General features: G+C 38.7%; 1 long non-coding RNA gene across 1 annotated transcript in view; it reads left to right on the top strand.

Moving 5' to 3' along the window:
* Positions 1-27,673, top strand: part of LOC102159977 — a 765,938-nt gene that overhangs the window by 704,046 nt on the left and 34,219 nt on the right. Inside the window, exons 6-7 of the long non-coding RNA XR_002342830.1 lie at positions 3,354-3,499; positions 9,689-9,815. This is a non-coding gene — a long non-coding RNA (uncharacterized LOC102159977). The remainder of the gene's footprint in view (positions 1-3,353; positions 3,500-9,688; positions 9,816-27,673) is intronic.

Here is a 27,673-nt window from a genome sequence, read left to right as displayed (position 1 = left end):
GCTTGTCAGTTTGATGAGGTCCCATTGGTTTATTTTTGCTTTCACTTCTGTTGCTTTGGGAGACTGACCTGAGAAAACATTTGTAAGGTTGATGTCAGACAATGTTTTGCCTATGTTCTTTTCTAGGAGTTTGATAGTATCTTGTCTTATATTTAAGCCTTTAAGCCATTTTGAGTTTATTTTGGTGCATGGTGTTAGGGTGTGTTCTGGTTTCATTGATTTGCACGCAGCCATCCAGGTTTTCCAGCAATACTTTCTAAAATGACTGTCTTTTTCCCATTTTATGTTCTTGCCTCCCTTGTCAAAGATTAATTGGCCAAAGGTGTCTGGGTTTATCTCTGGGTTCTCTATTCTGTCCCATTCATTCATCTGTCTGTTTTGGTACCAGTACCACACTGCCTTGATGACTGTGGCTTTGTAATATTGCCTGAAGTCTGAGAGAGTTATGCCTACTGCTTGGTTTTTGTTCATCAGAATTGCTTTTCAATCCCTAGGTTTTAGATGGCTTTCTTTAGTTTGAATGGTTCTCTGCAATGGTAACACATCAGTTGTACAGAATCCAGATTAAACACATATAAGTAAATTTTTAACAGTTAAACAGTAAAGTTCTAGTACGTCAACACTAAGGGAAGGCTGTTTTCCTTTTTCTGGCATCCTTTTCATTTTCTTTTTTTTCTTCCTTATTGGTTTTTGTGAGACTTCTATTTTAGCTAATAGAATGTTCACTAGTGCAATAGGCATAGGAAATATTCATTAGGACTTCAAAGCAAAGGAAAAGATAGTTTGAGGCAACTATCAATCCAAGTATCTTTTTTTTTTGCCTCCTCTATTCAAGATTTATAAAACACACAATCCTCCAAACACTCCCATGAAAACTACTACTCATGGATATTCAGATGTGAGTATTAGAAAGGAAGGCATTGACAAAGTCCATTTTCATTACATCTCTAGTTAATGGCACTAGGAAAATAAAAGTAGAACGAAAATAATACATGCCATTTTGCATTTTTGCTGTGCTTTAGGAACTGTTCTTATTTGCATTCATTAACTTCTGGAATTCTCACTACTCTAGAAATACTGCCTTTTACATGTGAGGAAACTGAGGCACAGCAAGGATAAGTAATTTGCTAAGATTATACAGACTTCAGAGCTGGGTTTTCATAAGTGCCTGTGAATAAGAAAAACAGAGTTTAATTATAATTATTTGGCCATATGTAAATGTGGAAAATGAGTATCATTCCATGGTACTATATCAACTCAGAATCAAGGATGTAAGCTAGGACATGAACTGTCTACTAGAGCCTATGAGGACCCAAGTTATACAGAGTTAACATGTAAAACATAACCAGATTCACTTAGTATGAGAATCTCTAGTTGCATCCATGTTGCTGCAAATGGCATTAATTTGTTCTTTTTATGTCTGAGTAATATTCCACTGTGTATATGTACCATATCTTAATCGATTCATCTGTCAATATGCATGAACTTCTTAAATGCAGGAGCCATGAGCATCCTTCATGATTTCTCCATGAGAAAATTATAAGCTCCTTTAGGTCAAAAGTTCTGCCTTAGTCATTGCTTTGTATCACTTTAATTTGAATGCAGACCTAGCAGCATGCTTAAATGGCACATGTTAGGTGGTCAGTATGTGGTAGGTGAAATGTTCAGTGCCTATCATTGGTTCAAGAATATAGAAGTTACTTTGAAAATATATACTTTTCTAGGGAGTTCCCGGTGTGGCACAGGGGTTGACGAATCCGACTAGGAACCATGAGGTTGTGGGTTCGATCCCTGCCCTTGCTCAGTGGGTTGACGATCCGGCGTTGCCGTGAGCTGTGGTGTAGGTTGCGGACGTGGCTCGGATCCTGCGTTGCTGTGGCTCTGACATAGGCCGGTGGCTACAGCTCCGATTGGACCCCTAGCCTGGGAACCTCCATATGCCGTGAGAGCAGCCCAAGAAATAGCAAAAAGACAAAAAAAAAAAAAAAATATATATATATATATATATATATATATACTTTTCTGATAAATCAAGGAGAATAAGGGATACACTTGGAGAAATAACTGGCTTTCCCTCACTAAGCTCTTCTACTGCCTACCCTGACTCACATGCCTGATTACGGTGAGCTTTGTGGCTGTAAAAATGGGCACAGTATATAAATATTTAAAGAAAACCTAGAGAAAAATAAGTTGTAAGGTGATTAATGGAGTTAATTACCTAATTACATAATAATAGAGCATTATGTCAAAAGTACTTCATTAAAAAAAGAACAATTACCTATAATTAAATATTAAATTTGATTGAAGAATGCTGCATTCATTACTGCTTTGAGGAGCTCCCAGCATCATTCCTTCTCCTATTAACTCTGTTTCTTTGAGGGCAAAACTTAATTTCACTTGTAAACATATTTTTTTTTATTTTAATAAAAGTTTGCATTTTAAAACTATTCACCCGAAGACAAAATAGCCTACGGAAAAGAAGTTACAGTGTTAGAGGGTGAAATAATTGTTCATTCCTCTCAGAGGCAGAGCTAGGAGCTGGGTATCTCACTCAGTTCAGCTCTATTTGTCATTATCTCCCTCTAAAATGGGGAAGTATGGGAGGAAATGCTGAATGAATACCACTCACTTGGGAGACTAGACTCCAGTAACACTGAGATGATTGAAAAACGTGAAAAAGTATAGTTAGTAGATGCAAACTATTGCATTTGGAGTGGATAAGCAAAGAGATTTTCAGTACAGCACAGGGAAATATATCTAGTAACTTGTTCTTTGTTTTTTGTTTTTGTCTTTTTGCCTTTTCTAGGGCTGCACCCGTGGCATATGGAGGTTCCCAGGCTAGGGGTCCAATCGGAGCTGTAGCTTACACCACATCCGAGCCGCGTCTGTGACCTACACCACAGCTCATGGCAATGCCGGATCCTTAACCCACTGAGCAAGGCCAGGGATCGAACCCACAACCTCATGGTTCCTAGTTGGATTCGTTTCCACTGAGCCACGACAGGAACGCCTATCTAGTCACTTGTGATGGAACATGATGGAAGAGAATGTGAGAAAGAAATGTATGTATGTGTATATATATGTATGTATATATATATGACATATATGATTGTATATATGTATATATACATATATATGTGTGTCATATGCATATAACTAGGACACTTTGATGTATAGCAGAAATTGACAGAACATTGTAAATCAACTTTAATTAAAAAAGTCCACTAATAAATAAAGAGAGGAAAAAAAAGAAAAAGTGCAGTTCTTACCTTTCAATGGATACTCTTTTGTGTTAATTGCATAAATACAGATGAGGTGCTGTAAGTAGTTGACCCTTCTGGATCCTTTCCTAGTTATACTACTCCTTAAGTACGGCCTAATGAGAATTGGTGAATAAGAGGCAGTCTTTGGATCTGCAGTTGTCGTGTCGGGGATATCCATCACCACCGAAGAGGAAGGCATACCAATCAGAAGAGCTTCACTCTCAACTCTCCCTAAGGTAGGTGGGCCAATGTCCAACTTCCCTTTCTCTCTGCAAATTCACAGTATAAGGCTAGTATTCCTCTCCACTGCACGGGGTTGTTCTGGTTGTCAAACAAGTAATGTATATGACATTACATCCTAGAACCCATAAAGTATTGTCCAGGTATAAGTTAACAGATCAATAAGACAACTGCCTTGTCCTGGACCCAAAGACACAAGCTAGCCTGACATAGATCCTTCTCAAATGTTAATGGCATGAGACACATGTTATGTTTTTCATAATTCCAATTGCCATCGAGAATAATCGATGACTTAGAGAGAACATTGATTTTCCTGGTGGTGTTTACATGCCTGCTTTCTGCAGCCATTAGTGGTCCTCATAGAATTGATAGCTTTTTGAACCATGTCAATGAGATTATTGATTCTCAGAAGGGTCCTAATCTAGGAAAACTTTTTAAATGTTTGCTATTGGCTTTTATTAACATATAATGTAGCAACAGGATTGAAAAATTCAAGTATTGTGTGATTGCCTGGAAATCTCAAAGTAAAAATCAATGTAGCTAATCTATTTAATAAGTCATGAAACACACACACACACACACACACACACACACACGAAGTAGGGGGAAGTCAGTTAAGACTCATTATCAAGAAGGCAATTCTGTGTGAATGTGCTGTGCTATGCCAGCCAGCCTTCCAGCCCATTCCCCGCCCTTATGTGCCCAGCTGTCTTAGCCAGAATCTAACATGCCAGCTTCTCTGTGACTCCTTTAGCAATCCTCATCCCTGTTTCTGGCCCTTATTTCCCTGCCTTGTCACATATAAATTTCTAGTCCCTTCATCTCCTCATTCTATAGCCTCTTCCTCCAGGAACCCAGCCGATTGGAAAACACTATCAGTCAACTCTTTATAATTCTCTATGAAGTGTGCATCCTACTATCAGGCAAGAAATAGGAGCTGCATTATCTTTATAAACACAAGCTCAGTAATGGCTTATAATATCTAGGGCACTGGGCGTGGAAAAGTCACATACAATAATTTCAAAAACCAAGATAACTAACATTTAAATGTCCAAAGTGATAGTGAAGTGCTCCAGGGCACAACTTACTTACCACCAAATTAACAACCAAAAGAATGACCCACAGGTATCTCACTCCCTCCAGCACACACTTTTAATTAACAGAAACTTGTTCACCTCTTTTTCTTCAAATCCAGAGAGAGTGAACACAGTGGATCCTTAAACAGTCATATCTGTTTTAAAAAAATGTTGATATAGGCAAGAGAAATTAAATTGTAGCACGGACAATAATCTAGTCACAGTGAGGAAAATCTCTCAAGTAATAATTTTGGAATTCCTACTAAGTTATCAGAAGAAGGAGAAAAATCCAATTCCATTTTTCTTTACAAATCCATTTATCTCTAGCCCTATGGAAAACAATGAAATATACTATTAAGGCGGATAAGTCTGGGTGTCCCTTGGTGATAATAGAGCCATGGGGGGAATTGAAACAGGGCAAGAAAATGGGATCATTTTACATCCAAATTTTAAAATGGGTGGCTAAAGGGTAACCAGTGGTTATAATGCTGATTTTCAGAAAAGCCTATTGAGGCAATCTCCAAAGTCTTAGGGAGTTAATCTGAGCTTTGGGCATCTTATTAATAAGATATCAAGGTATCCCCCAAGCAGTGTCTCTCTCCATCAGACAAGGGCTATGGAAGCTTTACCTAATACATACTCACATGCATAGCATGTATACATTTGGCAATATTAGCGATCTGGACAGAGGTGATTAATGACTCCCTACCGTCTGCAGGGTACCAAGGGGTTGGCGCCTCTGCCTAGTGAGTGCTAAGGCAAATAACATGCTGCCTGGATAGGAGACCAACTTACCTCGGTACTGATCATGCATATGCATATGATCTACATCTATATAGTGTGTACTAGTCTCGGTGCGGAGGAGTAGAAGATGTACAGGTAGGTTGTACAGGTAGTACAGGTAGGTTGTACAGGTAGGTTTGAAAACTAGGTTTTGTGCATGGGCACATTTTTAGCCTCCTCTCCCAAGCCTCCCACCTCACCACCCTCACTCCAGAGCACCAAAAGCTGTGAAGGCATATGCATTCTACCCTTGCTGCCATCTCTGTATATGTGCTTAGCAGCCACAGAGTGGCTACACAGTCCTGGCGGCTAGAGAGGAGGCTTGGTGGGGTGTGAGCCGTGTAGCCTGGACAAGACATACACTAGCAAGGGCACTGCTTGCTGGGATAATATGGGACCATCATAAAAACTCCCTAAGATGCTCTCCAACACTGCACCTGGGAACTTTATTTCCCCTGAAATGCCTGAACTCCAGTCATTAAAATACCTCTCCTTTGAGTAGTGCATGGCACAGCCAGGGGAACATGAAAGGCATATTCCGACAAGCTGTCAGTAATTACCTCATGAGAAAATTCTCCCACGATGGAGGTGGCAAAATCAGGGAGCATTCAGCTAGAGCTGTGACCTACAGGTTCTTCATCTGCCACAAAAACACTAACTAGAATTAATCTCGTAATAAAAATTATTATAGGCCTATCATGAGGTGATTTATAACATGTTCCTTGCCTCTTTTTTTTCACACTTAATCTTCACAACACCCTTCTAATATAGGTATAGCTTTACTCATTTGACAGATAAAGCAACCATAACCCAGAGTATAAAGACCATATTTAAATTACCCAGTTTATTGATTAGCAAAGCCAAAAATAGACTCAGATATCCTCATCTCATTTTAGTTTCAAGCAATCCTAGAAATATGGGTCAGGAGATCTACATTCTAGTCTGGATCTGATTCCAGATTACTTGATTACTTCTTGGCTTGAGACCTGCCACTTACCCATCCCTTGATCTCCCCAAATTTAGCAAAAATAAGATGAAACACTCCTTTTTTTTTTTTTTTCTCCATTTCCATTTGGGATCATCTATACTACCAAGAAACCAAAATCGAACTATTCATTCAATTTTCTTTTAAGGCAATGGAGATTCTCTAATATAAATCAAAGACTTAAAGAGATAATGCTCCTTTTGGAAGAAACAGAGTGCTAAGGATGAATTGCTGATGCTGCGATATTAAGCTTTGAAAATTTAGAAATAATGTGGCCAAAATTTATTTGTCATAGGCAATAATGTAAATATCTCATTTGCTTATTAATTATTACTTATAAGAAGCTGAGCTTGACATTTAGAATCAGATATTAATATAAGATGCCCCCAGCCAAGTGAAATTAATGTAATGCAGTCCATGGTACGGGACTGTATACATGAGATTTCTGTGTGGGGATTTGCTAGAAATTTTACAAAATAATTAATGTTTTAATTGGATATAAAATTATCAAGAGTGATTTTCAGTTAGATATAAGTGTGGAACTAGGGACTTCTAGGCAGAGGAAACAAATGCATGGAACATATGAAGGACCATAGCTTAGAACACAGATTTAGAAAACCTCAAAAGATGATGCTAGAAAAGTATGCAAGGAATTGATGGTAAGATCCGTAAGATCCTTTTTTGCTGTGCCAGAGAGTTTGGCAATAAGGAGCTAGCAAAGTTTTAAAAAACATACTATCTTAATTTAAAACAACAACAAAAACCATTTTCATAGAGTTTATTCTTTTATCAACATCTGGAAAGTTTCTGAAATCTAGGTTATGTTATCATCTCAAAACAGAGATAGATGATACTCTGCCAGTTGTCCCAACCAGCCAGGTTTGGATAATCATTGAACACAAGGATTCACATAGATGATCTTAAGCCCAATTTCTGAGTTGCTTTCAATGGTTATTTTGTCAATTAGGAAATATTGTGTGTATGACCAATGAAAGGAGAAAAGAATAACTGTAACACAATTAAGGAAGAGGATGTTAGGAAATAAATTCTGTGGAAATCCAAAAAATTAATGTATTTTAGGGACTTCGGGGAGAAGAGATGATCAAAGACTGATTTTTACAGACCAATAGTCAATTCGTGGCACTTTTTAAAATATGTCAAAAAAAGCTATGACACAGAGTAGAAATGATTTGAAGATGTAATGCTTTTGTACCCAAGCTTTAAAGGTACTTGGATATCTTTTTTTAAGAAGACTGAAGGCCTTACACAAAGACCAGGTAGCCTCTGGAATGGCCAATTCTAAAAAGAAGACTGCAATGGAGTCATTTTCCAGGGCAAGGAACCAGATCCCTTTTAGAGTCAGGCAGACTTTTTCGGTCACCCCTTACAACAGGTAGATACCCTATAAGCAGCTCCTGGATTTGAGACTCTGGCCATCAAGATCTGCTGCATGAATCTATCCACTCCCTGTAGATCTCTGATATGCTACACTATGAGTCATAGCCTAAGAAAGAAAAGAGTGCTACTATTTCAGTTTTATTTAATTTCACTCTTATTTCACTCCTTAATATTTGAAGTCACAAGTGGAATGTGGGGGGAGGGGCACATTATTCCACTGATTTCTTACATCCCTTCTGCAGATTAGCAGTTTAAATAGGAAGATCCAATTGACCAGGAAGGTCTTGCTCTTAGAACATGCCTAGGTATTAGGAAAATAATGAATGTCCTACGTACGTCAAGGAAGTAAGATCACAGAAGTGGGAGATGCAGGAGAGCTGGGGCTCCTGCAGACTTTGGCATTACCATGTGATGTTCCCATCCTAGGTAAGAAAAACCAAAAATGGTTTTACTGACCTGGGGTTCCCTCTTTAGCTACAGCCTAGTCCCTTGCCAATGCTTTTCATGCTAATTTCTTTTTTTTTTTAATTATTTAAAAATAATTTTTTTTTTTCATTATAGCTGGTTTATGGTGTTCTGTCAATTTTCTACTGGCAAAGCAAGGTGACCCAGTCACACACACATGTATACATTCTTTTTCTCACATTATCATGCGCCATCAAAAGTGACTAGATAGAGTTCCCAGTGCTATACAGCAGGATCTCATTACTTATCCATTCCAATCATGCTAATTTCTTGAAAGGTTTTCTACTCTGTTCAGTTTCTTCGCCTTCCATTCACCACTAGGCACACTTTGTCAGAAGTGCTCTTTTCTGGGTACCAGTGACCTTCAGGTTGCCAAAGCCAATGACCTTTTAAAATTCAGTCTTATTAGATCTTTTTTTTTTTTTTTTTTTTTTTGGTTTCCCTTGATATTACCCCATTCTCCTTTTGTTTCATGATAACAGATAATATTATCAAGTGCTAAATATTTGCCAGGCACTATGTTAAACATGCATTAACACTGCACTTTTTTTCTGAAATTCAAATGTGGCATATTCCCTGGTGAACAGACTAGAGCATATGTTATATAGCAGAAGCTGAGTGGAGGGTTCCCTTGGAATTCTGTGGATCTGGGAACCTCAGATCCTGGATGCCCTGTTGAAGATTCCAAACCCTATCTGCTGGTGGTACTGAGACTCTTCTTTCTCTGACTGGGTGGCATTGGGAAGGGGCCAGGTCTCAGAGAAGCAAGGACTAACTCATCAGTCAATAACAGATGTAGGCATGCTGGGACATGCCAATGACCTCAGGCTTATTTAGTGACTGCCTGTCACTTTCCCATTCTGCTTCTCTCAGTGATAACTTTTGTTCTGAACTTTTTGTGGTCACATGGAGAACACATCTCTTCTGGATGGGCAGCTAAGACAGGTAGGACCATAAGATGACCACATTACACACAACTTCAGTTCTATTCTAGGGAGCAAGGGCCATACAGATAACCCAGTGGTAAGTCAATAAGACTCAAAGAAAACAAAAATATAGTGTGTTTGTTAGCATTGGCAGACCAGCAATAGAAGAGAAGGTAATAATTGATGCAGCATGAATGCCAAATGATGATATTCTTTGATCTGGCATAGACACACAGCCAGAGTTCTAAACCTCTGAGGTCTTACATCAACCATACTTAGCTGCCCATGTGACCTGGAATCTCCCTTTGTCAGTAAAGGCAGTTTCTTTATAATTTTTATTAGCATGTATCCATGAATAAGTTGCCAGTTCTCTCCCTTGGCCTCTAAAGATATTTACTGGAAATACCTTCAAGTCCCACTGAAATAAAATTTCCTCAGATTTATTTCTATGTAAAGGCATCACTTATGTAGAAAAGTAATATATTTCTTCTCTACATTCATGTATTAATGTGGCTGCATTATTTTCCCCTACCATTCTTTTTTTTTTAATAGCAGAAAAATAATTACTTCAGGGAAAATCTACCTTGCAAACAATTTTATTCATCTTTTCGCTGGGCCTGGAGATATGAATTCTGCACAGTAACACTCTGAGGGGCCAACATTCCTCCTTAGTACACAGGTGGGTCTCAAGACACTAATATGGATGGTGATAAAAGCTTCCTTTGTTTGATTATCTCTTATATGCTATACCTTGATCTATTAACTTTGTGAAACCTACACCATTGGATCTTCATAACAACCCTTCCAGGTTACACTTTTTTTTTAACTAAAGTACAGTTGATTTAAAATGTCATGCCAATTTCTGCTGTACAGCTAAGTGACCCAGTCATAAATATGTACATTTTTTTCTCATATTTTCTTCCATTGTGTTCTATCCCAAGATATTGGATATAGTTCCCTGTACTATACAGCAGGACCTCATTGCTTATCCATTCTAAATGTAACAGTTTGCATCTACCAACCCCACACTCCCAGTCCATCCCACTCCCTTCCCACACCCCTTGGCAACCACATGTCTGTACTCCATGTCTGTGAATCTGTTTCTGTTATGTAGATAGGTTCATTTGTGCCATATTTTAGATTACACATCTAAGTAATGTTGTATTTGTCTTCCTCTTTCTGACTTAATTCATTTAATATGAGAATCTCTAGTGGCATCCATGGGTCACTGCAAATGATATTATTTTGTTCCTTTTTATGGCTGAGTAGATTTCACTGTGCATATGTACCATGTCTTCTTAATCCATTCATCTGTCAATGGATATTTAGGTTGTTTCCATGTCTTGGCTAATGTAAATACTGCTGTTATGAACATAGGAGTGCAAAATCTTTTTGAATGTAGTTTTTTTCTGGATATATGCCAAGGAGTGGGATTGCTAGATCATACAGTAGTTCTGTATTTAGTTTTAGGAGGCACCTCCATACTGTTTTCCATAATGATTGTACTAATTTACATCCCCACCAACAGTGTAGGAGGGTCCCTTTTCTCCACACCCTCTCCAGCATTTGTTATTTATAGAATTATTACTGATGGCCATTCTGACCAGAGTGAGGTAGTGCCTTAATGTAGCTTTGAAAAATGTACATATTTTTCTAATAATAAGTGATGCTGAGCATTTTTTCATGTGCCTGTTGGCCTATCTGTATGTCTTCTTTGGAGAAATGTCTCTTTAGGTCTTCTACCCATTTTTTGATTGGGGTGTTTGGATTTTTTGTTGTTGTTGTTGAGTTGTATGGGTTGTTTGTATATTTTGGAGATTAGGCCCTTGTGAATTGCATCATTTGCAACTATTTTCTCCCATTTTGTGGGTTATATTTTTCTTTTTGTTTGTTTTTTGTTTAATGGTTTCCTTTGCTGTGCAAAAGCTTATAAATTTGATTAAGTTCCATTCATTTATTTATGTTTTTATTTCTATTGCATTGGGAGATTGACCTAAGAAAACATTTGTATGGTTGATGTCAGAGAATGTTTTGCCCATGTTCTCTTCTAGGAGTTTTATGGTGTCATGCCTCATGTTTAAGTCTTTAAGACATTTTGAGTTTATTTTTGTGCATGTTGTGAGGGCATGTTCCTGTTTCATTGATTTACATGCAGGTGTCCACTTATACCCCAGGTCAGTATCAATTGTGCTCAGGGAAATTGAAGAAAATGTCCAAGACCACACCTTTAGTAAGAGGTAGTAGAATCAGTGTTTACACTCATATCTGTATTACTCTGAAGTTCAGGTTCTTTCTTATGTATGATGCTGTCTCTGCTTTTACATTTCCATAGCTAGTGTCTATGGTGCATATGAGTTCATGGTGTCAGCTCAAGGTAGGGAGGAGTGAGCCAACCACATGGAGAAAGGTAATTAACTGGGCAGAACATATAGGCATATGCGCTTCTGCATAGTAAAAAACAAGCAGATGAGTTGTGGTTCAGAGAAACAACTGAGCTTTGAGCTCAGAACTTTGAGAACTGAAGTGGTCAGAAGTGAAGATTGGGCAGAATATGGATACAGTTGCACATGGATGCTGCCCTTGTGACCAGACTATGCTTATTAAATGAATGAGGTAAACAATGAAGGAGACTGCTCATGATCAGTGAGTATTCATCTTAGCCTTGAGCTTCGTGAGGTTTCAGGCTCACTCTCTAATTTGATGAAAAATATATCAACATTGTTAGAGATAAGGGCCCTGGGATTATGTAGTTATTTAACTTAGCTGCATTTTGGAATTACCTGGGGTATTCCAAACAATGGGCTCAGGCCACAACCTATACCAATTTATTTGAGACTCTCTAGAAATGGGAGCCAAGCATCAACAGTTTTTAAGCACTCCAGCTGACTGTAACATGGAGCCAAATTCCAGTGCAACATGATATGAAATGTCTTGGAGATAAGGCCCATAACCTGACACAGGGTAGAGATTTATTCTGTGACAATAGAGACCTGGAAACTAAAGAATCTGGACAAAGTTGATTTTTCCCAAAACATAATGTGTAACATATTAGTCACATTTAGTGACTAATTAGACATATTAATGACTTAAATATAAGAAACACAGGGCCTATTGTCAAATATATTTATAGAATGCCGAATAATCAAACGGTGCTTATTGTTGTTGTTTTAATTAACTTTAGGCCTTTTAAGAGCCTTTACATTTCTAGTATGTGTTATATCTATCAAAATGAGGATATAGATGTGTAGCGCTTTCTAAATTTATGTCCCTGTTTTTTTTTGTTTGGTTGGTTGTTTGGTTGGTTTAGTTTAGTTTAGTTTAGTTTCTACATTTAGTAAGAACTAGTATTCCATGGAGCACATCCTGGAATAACAACTACAAAAGGCCGACAAAACTAAGAGCAGCTTATTAAAGTCTAGACAGCCTATGTGCTCTTTTCAATACATTTGATACACGCAACAATGTTATGATTAGGAATTAGCATATGCATTTTATAGATGAGGAAATTGATGCTCTAATACTTAAGTAGCTCTGTTAAGTTCACACAATCTGTAACAAAACTGGAATTCATATCAAGTCATGATTGTTCAATAACATTTTTTTTGTATGAACAGTTTCTAAAATGTTCTCAGTCACGTCTTTGTCAACCCAGGTTCCGCCTAAGCAGTAGGTACCTTACTATAGCAATACTGACTACTGCCAAGTCCCTTGCAATCTCTTAAACAGTTCAATATTGTTGTTAAAATTTCCTATTAACAACTCGCTGGCTTCTGCTTATCTGACTATATACTTGTGTGCTCTGCAGAATCATTGTCCACAATTGCCTTTCAGCTCCTCTGTGACTTCCTCAGGACATGCACTGTCTACACCCTTGCCTTACATTGCTTACATTCCTTTTCCTGCCTCCCAGGGTCCTTACCTTCTTAGGTAGTGTCCTCAAATAAGCAAGCATTGGTGACACCGACTCATTTTCTTCTTCTTTTAATGACTGGATGACTGTGCAGGGTACTGTGGGAATATGCATGAAAGCTTAATTATATTCCCTGTCTGGCTGAGTGAATGTTGGATAGAAAGATGCCTCTGCCTATGGTGTAAGACATCACAGAGATCAGATCGGTTCCTCTGCATTTGCACACGGCTGATAATCAGCTCTCTCCATACACAGGCAGGCAGATGAAGCCAGTTATCTGAAAGGTGTCAGTGTCCTGTTAGCATCTGCATCTGTCTTGACTTTACACTCTCAGAACGAACTCAGCAGCAGGCTGAGCAACCCAGATCTTCTCCCGATCTGGACGAGTCAGTGATACCACCTGGAAAATATAAATGCACTTCCTTTTTCTGGAACCACAAGAAAATCAGCTACTACCATAAGCAACTTCATCAGATTATCAAAACATACATTTTTTAAGTGCCCAAACATTAAGCACATTCAACATTTTTGGATTGAGATCTCTCAGTATGCAGGAAATGTTTTCTCCCTTTTTTTTTTTTAAATGCTTTTTAGGGCTGCTCCTGTGGCATATGGAAGTTCCGAGGCTAGGAGTAGAGTCAGAGCTGCAGCTGCCAGCCTACTCCATAGCCAGATCAGAGCTATGTCTGCGACCTACACAATAGCTCATGGCAATGCCAGATCCTTAGCCCATTGAGCGAGGTCAAGGATTGAACCCACATCCTCATGGATACTAGTCGGGTTCGTTACCACTGAGCCACAATGAGAACTCCCAGGAAATGCTTTCTTGATGCAACATTCATATATCGGGTATCACCTATCTGCAAGGCACCGTGACAATTATTGGGGACAAAAATAAGGATAGATATATGTTACACAAAGGCTGAAGAGCATTTCCTTTGAATAAAGCACATATTTTAATTTGGGGTCTGTCTCATTGCTGCATTCATTCTGACTATTCAGGAAAATGCTGTTTTTTTTTTTACCCTACCTGTCAGCTATGGTCTGTATAGATGAGGCTGTTGGGTAAGTGACCTTGAGGAAAAAGGGTGTTTTTGCAAGTACACTGCCACCCACTCCACAAACATTCCCCGCGTATTCCCCATATCCAGCCGTATGCACATAGCACACTTTAGTCACTGGCTATATGATGTTAGATCAAACACAATCCTTCCCTTCTAACAGGAGAGTCACAAGCTAATCAAATCATGGATAGAGGCATATACAAAGCACAGTGGGAACAGCAGAACTACATCTACATTCAAATCGTCATATGTTTTTGCAATTTCCAGGTATTCTGCAGGGGCAGAATGCTACACAGCAACCAGAATCAAATTAAGAGAGGTCCACAGAACTTCTGATATGCTCCTCCTTAAATTAGTGCAGCTTCTCCTGCTGCAGAAGGAACTGACATCATTTCTATTCACTTGTATGCTCACCAGCCTCCTTAATACAGCTTCAGGGATTAAATGTTTCCCAATAGACAATGCAGGTGTCACTTCTGAGAAACGTGCACACTCTGTTAACACTAAAGGTGGCAGCCAATTCTGGAACTATAATTGGAGCTTTTCTTCTCCATTCCAGTTGCATGATTTCTCTTTCTCTTCAGTGACTTCCCTAACTTTATAAATGAATACAAAGGCTCAGCCACGCGCTGTGGCAAAGATATTTGCTTAATCCCTTTAGCCATCTATAAAGCCGGAGTAATACACCCTATCAACTCATCAGTAGTATGTGCGTGTGTGTGTGTGTGTGTGTGTGTGTCTGTGTGCATGTCTGTGTGTGTGAGGGCATGATGCAGATAATACAACCAATGGAGCCCACCAGAAAGCATATTTTATTTATTTAAAATATTTTAAATCATACGGGGCAAAGCCATGGCTTGTGAGTCTAAAATAACCCCTCACGGTGGTTATTCTCTGCCCATTTGCACATGATTGTGGTCACTGATCATTAATTTTGATTCTGGGTGCACCATGACTTATGCTTAGGAAAGTGTACTATATGCAATTCTAGAATTTACTTTAGCCAAATTCAAATTCTATGTGGTGTTAACTCATTTGTTTTTCATTAAGTTCTTTATTAACAGCCAAATCCCTTGATTATTACACTTCTCTGAACTTTCTTGTTAATCTTACTTACAAGTCACATAATGCCTGAATACATTTCTCTGAAATGTTGCTGAGATAAAAGAGCTGACAGTGACAGTAATTAACTTCTAAATAAATATTAAAATGAGAGGGCACTGTAAATACCCCCAGTGCAAAGGATCCATGCCTAAGTCTTAGGACTTTAGGCAGCCAGTCTGCTACCATTTAAGCTGAGGGCAGCTCTGTCACCGATTTTGGAAGATATTCCTTCAGAGTATTTAGTCTACTTTGCCTCTTTTAGTTCTCGGTTTTAGCTAAAATACATATTTTATACTTTGCTTTTCACACATTTGGCCTCTTAGCCATATGTTCTCCTGCCCAATTCTCCACAGCTTACTTGCATATAAAAATTCTCCCTAGGTGAGGACCAAGTTGAATGGCTTCCTCTTCCCCATCATGATGGATCCTTGCACACAGGCGGCTGGGAGCCCACTGGTGCACCCCATGTCTGTGCTGAACTGAGGTTTTCTCGTAAGATATTCATATCAAATCTGTCCAACAAAACCCATGAAAGTGTTGTGTGATTGGCTGAGGCTTTCTGTTCCATAAAAAAGCTGAAATCACACCAGCAACAAGTGTACATCTGGCATCCTTCCGACAGGGTTGAAATACTAGTTCTGACCCAAATTAAAAGTGTAACTTTCGACAGGTTCCTTAACTTCTCTAAGTCTTAATTTCCTCACATGTGAAATGTGGAAAACCAGTACTCTCTGTTAAAGATGTTGTAATTATTAAATGGCATAATACAAGTAAAGTGCTTCCCTCGGGGCTTGGCAAGAGCTCAACCATCGGCAGCTATTAGGATTTTTAATAGGAGTTCGGATGAGAGATCTCTGGGCTGTGGCACTTCAGAAAGCTTCCTGTGAGAAGTACCTGCAGGGCAGCTGCAATTACTTAGATTTACCTGGATATTTTGACTGGTTTCTTGATGGTAACAGCAGCAAATGTGATGAGGTTTAAGCTGTTTTCTCAAGGGCATCTTGCATAGTTTCCCTGTTTTGTCTTTTAGGCACAATGTGTTTCTCTCTGGTCCTCCTGTATAACCTCACCCATCTCCAGGAAGACAGGTGGGACAGGTGGGTGCCCAGCACCCTGCCTGCTGCTAGTTTAGTTACACACATGGCGGTGGGTGGCTCTAAAATGTATATATCAAAGATCTGACTGAAAAGACAGCATATACAAATGCAAAGGTGCCGAGATTAAAGGGAGCTAAAATTCAGAAGATGAGGTCACAGAATAATAGGGCAGATGGGATAAACCGTGCCTTGGCTGGATTGTGGAAATGATTGTGTGTGATGACAGTTTGCTTTTTATGAGCTCCTGGCTACAGGTTATAGTGGGTAGGTCAAGAGTACCCAAAGGGGTAAACCATCCTCTGTCACTCTGCACATTTGAACCTCTCTGACCCCAAAGGTCAGGCAGTTGAAGAGTAGTTTGCTTGCAGAGTTTAGCTGGTTTAAATACTGCAGTATCTGATTCATTTCAAGATCAAGATGCTGAAAATCAGGCAAATAGTATTGGCAAGAAGTCATGGGACCTCCTGTGTCTTGTTGAATAACAGCTGGATTAATCCCAACTGGATGGAATGATGGCCCAGGTAAAAACACAGACTGATGAGTGCACTGTCCATGTAGCATAGAGAGGGGAGGGCACGGTTCCATGGGGAGAGTTCTTGGCTGGCTTTAGGAACACCCCAGCTTCAGTCCTGGCTCTGCCACTCATCACTGTACAGAACTGAACAGTTGTTCTCGAGGGTAGTTCTGGACCAGAAACATCAGAAACTAACAAATTGGAATTTGCTATAAATACAGATTTTAAGAACTCAGCCTAGATCTACTGATTTTAGAGGAGGGACCCAGCAAACTGTTTTAACAAACCTTGCAGATGATTCTGATCCACAGTGAAGTTTGAGAACCCAATTGATCACTGGTGAATTGGCACTGCTATTCTGTATCTGTACTATATCTACAGGTCATTGTGTGTTCTAATAATGCAAAATCAAGGAGCTCCTTAGAGTCAGAATTTTTCAGCCCCAGATAAAAACAGACCTTTTCATCTACTTCCTGGTCTCAACACTCTTCTGCTCTTTCTAGAGCTCCACAGAGGAAACTGACTAGTAATCAGGGCTCAGAATCTGAAAGGGTTCTGTGGAAAGCATATTCTCAGGAACATCTTGTTCCTTCCTTTGGAGGAGATGATGACATCAACCCTTGGAATCTCTGTGATGAACCAGAGCCAGGGACTGCCAGTTAGAGTGTGGAAAGGCCTTCCTCCTTCCATCTGCCTTTCAGAGAGCTATAAGGAGCTATCCTCAGAGCTCACTGTGTCAATACAGCAAGCAGTGGTACTAAGATTAATATTTTCGGGAGTTCCTATTGTGGCTCAGTGGAAATGATTCTGAGCAGTATCCATGAGGGCACAGGTTCCATCCCTGGTCTTGCTAAGTGGGTTAAGGATCCAGCATTGCTCTGAGCTGTGGTGTAGGCTGGCAGCTGCAGCTCCAATTCGACCCCTAGCCTGGGAACCTAAATAGTACTCTTATCTTCTCTTTATTTTGTCATTAAGAAATATCTTAATGGGGAGTTCCCATCGTGGCGCAGTGGTTAACGAATCCGACTAGGAACCATGAGATTGCAGGTTCGATCCCTGGCCTTGCTCAGTGGTTAAGGATCTGGCGTTGCAGTGAGCTGAGGTATAAGTTGCAGACACGGCTCGGATCCCGCGTTGCTGTGGCTTTGGCGTATGTAGGCTGGTGGCTACGGCTCCGATTTGACTCCTAGGCTGGGAATCTCCATATGCCGCGGAAGCAGCCCTAGAAAGGGCAAAAAGACAAAAAAAAAAAAACTGATATTTTCCCCTTTCAGATCACACATTGATATTCTAGTAATGGGGTATTAGATCCATCTAGATTGTAGTCTAAAAACTGAAATAGTACAAATAGATTTTTTAAGTTAACACAGAGTTGGACCCTCTTTGCATTTAGCAAAGTAAACTACTCCTTTAGACATGCAGTTAACAAAGCTTGGAAGATCCTACTGGGAAAATATAAATAACTCAAGGTACCCCACAGCTCTGGCTATGTCCCCTTCAGTGCAATGTGCCTGTTAGATCTTGGAGAGACCAACTTCTTCCAAAAGGAAGACTGACACTTTTCAACTGCATAACTCTATTCAGTTTCTACCTGGGATTTGCTTCTCCATCCATCTCCTGATCTTGCTTGTCTATATTCAAATAGTTTTCCTCTCCTAACCTGCAATTTTTCTGTGCAGCCATTTATAATTTTTCATTTTTCTCCCAACATTTTTCTTTCCTTTGTGTAACAATCCTCCCTATTTTCCTTGTTGCTCTTTCATTTAATCTTACTTATGATTTATACTATAAATATGCTACTTGTGAGAACCTTACATAAGATAACATATCTTTGGCAATACTAAGGGCAGCCATTCAGGAAATGTTATTTCTGCTTCTCTTTGACCACCTCCTACAAATTATTCCCACATAATGTTGATTAATTTGTAACCAGAAGTTTTAAAACCAGCATTCTATCATTAGCCTGAAAAAAATGCAACTTTAAATCATTTTACACTGACACACACTTTTAAGGAATTAAATATGCTTATAGCCAAATGATGAAGGGGCCCTTCTGATGAAATAGAAGTTTTATTTTCAGGTGCTTTATAATTTCTTTCATTTTTCATGGTCTGCTTACTTCATCCTTCAGTATCGACAAATAACCTTGAACATTATATGTGGTAAAATATCTCATTGTATTCTACAGAAGAAATTAAAATTCACTCATTCTGTAAGCTCTTGTGACCTGAGAGACCATGAGCTGTAGGGCAGAGATTACTAGACAAGAAAGGAGGGGAGTTCCCTGGTGGGTCAGTGGGTTAGGATCCAGCATTGTTACTGCTATGGCTTGCTGGCCCAGGAACTTCTGCATACCACGTTCTGAGGGCATGGCCACACACACACACACACACACACACACACAAACAAAAAACAAAACAAACAAACAAACAAAAACAAGATGTCAGAGTTTCCTTGTCCAGCTGGTCCACTCCTGGTTCATACCCTTTACATTCTGGGTGCACTTGGCTGAGTAATTGGTCTGTCTAGATTTCATTTTGTTCCTAAAATGTATGGCAATCTTAATTCCCCCAAACCCAGAAATCAAGTAACATCATATGAGTTGGCTTCATATATTGTTAGGTTTTTATACTGAATTCCCTACTGGGCATTACCACTTTTAGGTAGTGGAGCCTTTTCAAAATTTACTCAGAACCTGCCAGTCTCTCTCCAAACATCCTTTGTCTCTGTGATACTTATTTCAGTACCTGGTACCACACACAGAAACCCAGATGGAAACTGGGAGTCTTCAGTTTTCCAGAATAATCACAGGCAGTGAATCAAGAATTCCTATCAGTTCTACTATTGAACTTTAATCTAGCCCTTACTTCACATTCTGTTTATTTTTGCAGCCCAGTTCTAAGAACTAGATTACTAATTCTCTTCTCTGTCTTCCGTCCAGCATCCCTTCAATACACTGTCTTTTCAGAAAGTGGACAGAATGATCCTTTTATGATGCAAATATGATCCTTCATTCCTTCTGTAAATCATTCACTGGTTTCTCCTTACCTTTAGGATAAGAGTTTAAGCCCATTAAAATGTCTCCTAAGGCTGTTCTTGACTTGACTTCCAATTATATGGTATTCTTTTTGGTTTTTTTTTACCCAGTATTTTCTATTTCCCCTCACCTGCAAGACTTTGTACATCTGTTCTCTCTCCCTGGACTGTCTTCCCCCCCAGTTAATATCTACGCTATTTACTTACTTACCTTGCCAAATCCCACTCATCTCAGTTTAAATATTACTTCCCATGGGAAGCATCCCTGAATTACCAACCCTTGGCTGGATCCCATTGTTGTGTGTCCTCATAGTGTGCTGTGTTTTCTATTAGAGTTATTGATACCAACCATAGTTACTTTTTAAAATATCCTTCTCCGGTAGTGTAAGTACCCTGCAGTAAAGATAATGCTCTGTTGTTCACCACTGTTTCTCTAGTGCCTAGCACAAACCCCAGTAAGTATTTGTTGAATAAATGGATTGCTAAAATTACTCAAATGAAAGTGAGAAATGGTTTCTTCTTTCAAAAAGCTTAAGATAATTAAATATTGGAGTTCCTGCTGTGATGCAGTGGGTTAAGAATCCAACTGCAGTGGCTCAGGTCTCTATAAAGGCATGGGTTCAATCCCTGGCCCAGTGCAATGGGTTAAAGGATCTGGCCTTGCTGTAGCTGTGGTGTAGGTCACAGCTGCAGCTTGGATTCAGTCCCTTGCTTCCGAGACCAGCTCAGCAGGATGGGGCTGAAGAACGGGTGCTGTGGAACTTAAGGAAAAAAGTTAACATAAAACAAGACACAGAGACAGCAAAGGTGGGAACCAGGGGACTCGAGGTCTCAGAGACTAAGAGCACTGCCTCAAGAAACCATACCGCTTTTATTGTGCTCTTTAGGTGAGATCAAGTGAGGAGTGGCTGTGGGTGGAGGATATAGGGTTTGTTTACTATTTTATAAGTTCTTTTACTATTTTAAAAGCCACTTATCTGGTAAAAGGTTAAGCTCTTACTCTGACCTCTAGGCACATAACACTTCTTAAGCTTAGGTCATTTATGCTTTTAGGTCTTTGTTCTTTGTTCTTGTCATTTACCAGCACTGTGAGTGTTTTTCCAAGCAGGAAGATTGGATAAAGTAAATAATGAAGATGGGATAAAGTAAAGAAGGACAAGATAGAGTTTTCAAAGAAACATGTCTCAACCGACACCTTGCCTGGGAACCTCCATATGCTGTGGGTGCGGCCATAAAGTTTTAAAAAATTTAATGAAATTTTGACACATCACTATGACACAAGACACTATAGAGTAGGTGACAAATAATAAAATTAGTAGTAATAATAATAAGGCAATGACCATGGTATAGCATTTACTCCAGTCCAGGTGCTATACTAAGCCATTTCATATATGAGCTCATTCCATTCTCACAACCCTGAAGGCTGTATTTTCACAGTATTATTATTTCATTCTCATATCAGACTGAGCAGGGTTCTGTGACTTGCTGATGGCCACTCACCTGGTATGTGAGGGTCTGCATTAAAGATCCAGGTATTTCTGGCTCTAGGGTTTATGCTTTTAATCTCATATGTTTCCTTGACTTCCCTGTAACCTCCCTGATCCTCTAGGATGAGTTTGGGTTGTCTGCTTCTCACTCCCTGGAATCCTGGGCCCTGCCTAGTCTTCCCTTAGTAGTGGCACTAAGGCCATCATTCTGATACTGCCCTGCTGCCTGATGGGGGCCTTGGTACAAGGGGGATTCAAATACAAACCCCGCAGAGTCTCAAAGTAGCTAGAGCACCCCAGGGTTCTGCCTAGTGCTGGCAATGCAACATATATTCGTTGGTCAGTGAGGCAGTGCCCTCTCATCCCCAAATGCAGTACTGGCACATTTTTGAACAGTGGTTTTAAAGCCCTTAGTCCACCTATCAGTGATGAGTTTGGTTGAGTGGGTTTATGAGGCAGGGGGCCCCTGACCAGTGTCTTGCATTTTCATTTTGTACTGGTCCCCACAAATTATATAGCAGATCTTGCTGGGAGGATGACCGATGAATTCTAATTGCTTAGATTTAATCTGTGCAATTATTCTATAAATATTGTCGAGTGGATGGATACCACAGTCAGCCCATAACCCTTTCCTACTTCAGATCTCCCGAGTCACAGCTGCGGTCAGCAATGGGAAAGAGACAGCTCTGATGCAAATATGAAATTTTAGGTTAAACTCAAATGGATTGACTTTAAATGACTAAGTGGCAAGATAGTTGTAGAATTTGTCCAAATATTATTTTTTTTTCAAGTTGCCCAAATATTATTAAGATATATTATTTGCCAGTAGGAAGACGACATTGCCATGGCATAGCTGGAAACAGCTCTTGGGGAAAGTAAGACTGCACCTCCACTACTGAGTTTATGAGCTGGTCAAAAAAGATGATCTTCGTGGTGGGTGTGTTCTGTCTGGGAGACAGAACAACCAGAGGCCAAACAGCTTGGAATCAGAATCAGAAAGAAAGTTAAGGGAAGGAGAAGATAGGCAAACTGAAATCTGCCTGTGTTAGAAAGGTAGTGGGAGAGGACAAGGAGAAAGCTATGGCGGGAGACTTCAGAGCAACAATGGCAGCGTGCACGCTTGAGTGTAGGGCAGGACCCTGTGGGGACACTCTTGATAAACAGATTCTGGCATTTCCATACTATAGAATATTAAACTTCCAGCTTGGAACCAGAATAGGACACTAATTTTTACCTAAAATTGGGAGAAGTAGTGATGCGCCACTTTTTTCAGTGCTCATGTTTATTGGAATCTAAGAGTTATGGCAAAGAGCCAAATGATGCTGGCAAAGTCGTGTTTTATGTTTGGGGACTATGACATAGGGTCAAGATCATCATCAGAGATGGCTGCCTTTCATCCATGGTAGGGATGGCAGTAAAAAGCAACAAAGTTAGCAACCCCTGGGTTCGTGGGCATAAGCCCTCGCATCTCAAGCTGAGTGTCACAGGAATCTGTCTTGTACTTTGGTTCGTAGAAAGTCTGATATTAACTTGTGCTTAACTTTGGGTTGTCTTCACCATAGTTTAATTGGAGGGATTTTGTATTATCTTCACTGGCTGCCCTAATTTGAGAAGAAATAAGATGAGTGTTTGCTGGTTGTGGCCTACTCCCAATAGTATCTGCTGTGAACACAATAATTGCTATCATATTTCCATTAGCAGTGCTCGGATTGGCTGTTATTCTGTCATAGCCATGAGTGAGTCCCCCAAACTCTCCCACTCCTCCTGGCTACTGGAATGAAATAGGTCTATACTCAGACTAAGGAAGAGGCAACAGGAGCCCCAGAGCTCAAATCAAAATAACTTAGGTAGTAAGATAACAAATAAGAGGCCTTAGAAACAGCCTATATAGTAGAGAGAAATATATGGCTACTGTTACATAAGAAAAAACAGTCTTTGACATAACCTAAAGAAAATAAACTCATAGTAGGAGCGAGAAAGAAGGTCTGTTACCATTCTAAGGATGCTACTAGACTGACCCATGAATAAGTAAATTAGTCAGAAACAGGGACCCATGAACCCCAACCCTCCAGTGCCTGAGTGCCATGGAAGTCTGAACCTAAAACAATTCTACCCCAATAATTAAAATTATTTATAAGCACTGTTTGAAGTCCTCATGATAGAGGCTCTATTTATATCCAAACGAGCCTCCCTATTTTAAAATCTCCATGGCTTCTATTATAGTTTAAATTTTACTTAATATTATAGTTTATATTTATATCAGATAAAATTTACTATTTCTTCTCTTGAGGTTAGATTTTAATTTAACAATGTATACAATAGAGAATTCCACTTAAAATATGTCAACAAAGGGAAAAAAGCAATTTAAAAGATCATCATAATGAGAGATTCAAGATAAAATAATCTCTGTGCCAAAAAATGATTATAAAATTAAATGATAATTGCAATTCTAATATTAAAAGTTGTTTAACTTATCATCAACTCAAAATAATTTCTAGTGACAAACATCTCAGCAGAAAATTGGATGGAATTTCAAATGTACCAAGTCAGTTTCAATACAAATCTCAAAAGAGTTTTTATGGAGTTTGACAGAATGTTCTAAAATAATCTAAAAGAGAAAATGCATATGAATAACCAAAACTTAAAGTAGAACAGTAAGTGTATCTAAGCCTTCACAGATGCCAAAACAGGAGTTCCTTTTATGGCTCAGTGGTTAATGAACTCAACTATAATCTGTGAGGACGCAGGTTCGATCTCAGGCCTTGCTCAATGGGTTAAGGATCTGGTGTTGCTGTGGCTGTGGAATGAAATAGGTCTATACTCAGACTAAGGAAGAGGCAACAAGAGCCCCAGAGCTCAAATCAAAATAACTTGCAAACACAGCTTGGATCTGGCATTGCTGTGGCTGTGGTGTAGGCCAGCAGCTATAGCTCTGATTCAGCCCCTAGCCTGGGAACCTCTGCCACAGGTGTGGCCTTAAAAAAAAGTAAAACAAACACAGATGCCAAAACATATCATAATCTATAATAATTTTTAATAATACTAGTATAGAAGTAGATCAACACAGAAATGGAATAGAAATTCCAGCAACAAACCACTATGGATTTTTAAAAGTGTATTCCTAAATTTGTGTTATATAAATACAATCAGAGGAAGAAAGAAAAGCTGGAAAACCGTAAGAGGCCTTTTATGTTAATCAAAATGGTTAATATGTTTACAGGAAATGCTTGCATTTCTTGAGAAAAAAAAAGAATGAATTAAATAAAACAAATACAATATACAAATTTTACCCAATGTGAAAAATATAATTGACATTACTAAATGAAATTAAGTTGATTTATCTGACATATTCATTTGTTAATTAAAGTACGTATGTCACTTTCATATAATATAAAGAGGAGTGAAATTTCTACCACTTTCCTGGAAATTAATTTCCTTTACTATGCTTTTTTTAATTAAAATATAGTTGGTTAACAATATTGTGCCCATTTTGGCTGGATAGTAAATTGACCCAGTCATACATTATGTACATATTCTTTTTCTCATATTACCTTTCATCATGTTCTGTCCCTAGAGATTGGATATAGTTCCCTGTGCTACACAGTAGGACCTCATTGCTATCCATTTTAAATTTAATAGTTTCTGTCTACTAACCCCAAACTCTTAGTTCATCCAATTCCCCTCCACCCCCTTGGCAACCACAAGTCTGTTCTGAGTCCATTTCTGTTTTGTATATAGGTTCATTTATGCCCTATTTTAGATTCTTCATATAAGTGATATTATATGGTATTTGTCTTTCTCTTTCTGACTTACTTCACTTAGTATGAGAATCTAGTTGCATCCATGTTGCTGCAAGTGGCATTATTTCATTATTTTCTGTGGTTGAATAGTATTCCATTATGTACATGTACCAAATCTTCTGAATCCATTCATCTGTCAATGGACATTTAGGTTGCTCCCATGTCTTGGCTCTTGTGGATGGTACTGCTATGAACATATAAGTGGTTATATCATTGGAATTGTAGTTTTATCTAGATATATGCTCAGGAGTGGATTGCTGGATCATATGGTAGTTCTATATTCAGTTTTCTGAGAAACTGAACATAGAACTAATTTACATTCCCCTCCAACATTGTAGGAGGGTTCCCTTTTCTCCACACCCTCTAGCATTTGTTATTTGTGGACTTATTAATGATGGCCATTCTGACTGGTCTGAGGTGGTGCCTCATTTGCATTTCTCTAGTAATTAGTGATATTGAGCATTTTTTCATGCATCTACTGGCCATCTATATATCTTCTTGGTAGAAATTTCTATTTAGCTATTCTGCCCATTTTTCAATTGGGTCATTTGTATTTGATGTTATTGTTTTAGAATTGTATGAGTTATCTATATATTTTGGAGATTAAGCCCTTGTCAGTTGCATTGTTTGCAACTATTTTTCTCCCATTCCTTAAGTTTTTTTTTCCTTTTTTTTTTTAAAAAAATGATTTCTTTTGCTGTGCAAAAGCTTGTAGGTTTGATTAGGTCCATTGGTTTATTATTATTATTTATATCTATTGCCTTGGGAGACAGACCTGGGAAAACATTGAATTGGTTTATGTCAGAGAATGTTTTGCCTATGTTCCCTTCTAGGAATTTTATGGTTCCTTGTCTTATGTTTAGGTCTTTAAGCCATTTTGAGTCTATTTTTGTGCATAGTATGAGGGTGTGTTCTAGTTTCACTGATTTATATGCAGCTGTACAGTTTTTCCAGCACCGCTTGCTGAAGAGACTGGATTTTTTTCTATTTCATATTCTTCCCTCCATTGTGGAAGATTAATTGATCATAGGTGTCTGAGTCTATTTCTGGGCTCTCTATTCTGTTCCATTGGTCTGTATGTCTGTTTTTGTACCAGTACCACACTGACTTGATGACTGTAGCTTTGTAATATTGTCTAAAATCTGGGAGAGTTATGCCTCCTACTTAGTTTGTTGACTTTATCTTTCTTTCTTCCTTCTCTCCTTCCTTCCTTTTCTTTCTTTCTTCTCAGAATTGGGTTGGTAATTCTGGGTCTTTAATGGTTCCATATAAATTTTTGGTTTATTTGTTGTGGTTCTGTGCAAACTGTCATGGGTAATTTGATAAGGATCACATTAAATCTGTAGATTGCTTTGGGTAATATGGCCATTTTATTATTATTATTATTATTATTATTAAATTATTGGCATTTTTTTAGGGCCTCACATATGGCATATGGAAGTTCCCAGACTAGGAGTCGAATTGGAGATACAGTTGCTGGCCGATGACACAGACACAACAATACTGGATCCGAGCTGGGTCTGTGACCTACAACATAGCTCATGGCGACACCAGATCCATAACCCACTGAGTAGGGCCAGGGATCAAACCCACATCCTCATGGATACTAGTCTGGTTCATTTCCACTGGGTCACAACAGGAACTTCAGTATGGCCATTTTAACAATATAAATTCTTTCAATCCAGGAGCATGGGGTATCTTCCCATTTGTTTAATCCTCTTTAATTTCCTTAATTAATGTTTTATAGTTCTCAGCATATACATTTTTCCCCTCCCTGGTCAAGTTTATTCCTCAGTATTTAATTTTTGGGGGTGTGATGTTAAAAGATAGTGTTTTTTAAATGTTCCTTTTCTAATTTCACAGTCACTGTATAGAAATGCAACCAGTTTCTGAATGTTAATCTTGTATCCTTCTAGTTTGCAATTTTTTTTATCAGTTTGAGTAGTTTTTGCATGGAATCCTTATGGTTTTCTATATACAGTATTATGTAATCTGCATACAGTGACATTTTACTTCTTCTCTTCAAATTTGGATACCTTTTATTTCTTTTGTTTGCCTGATTGTTATGGCTAGAACGTCCAATAATTTGTTGAATTAAAGTGGTTAGAATAGGCATCCTTATCTTGTACCAGATTTTTGTGTGAAAGCTTTTACCTTTTCTCCACAATTACATTGGCTGTAAGTTTACAAACCCACAAGAAGTAGCTTTTATTATGTTAAGATATGTTCCCTCTGTACCCACTTTCATAAAGTGTTTTATAATGAATGGATTTGTTGGATTTTGTCAAGCGCTTTTTTCTACATCTATTGAGGTGATCATGTGGTTTTTTGCTTTTCTTTTGTTAATGTGGTGTATAATACTGATTGATTTGCATATGTAGAACCATCTTTGTGAACTTGGGGTGAATCCCACTTGGTCATGGTATATTGACTTTCTTGTGTATTGACTTTTTTATGTATTGTTGTATTTGGTTGGCTAAAATTTTGTTGACAATTTTTGTGTCTATATTCATCAAATATATTAG

Source organism: Sus scrofa, chromosome 3 (assembly GCF_000003025.6).
Source record: "Sus scrofa isolate TJ Tabasco breed Duroc chromosome 3, Sscrofa11.1, whole genome shotgun sequence".
Taxonomy (NCBI): Eukaryota; Metazoa; Chordata; class Mammalia; order Artiodactyla; family Suidae; genus Sus; species Sus scrofa.
This window is presented reverse-complemented; position numbering and strand designations above follow the sequence as displayed.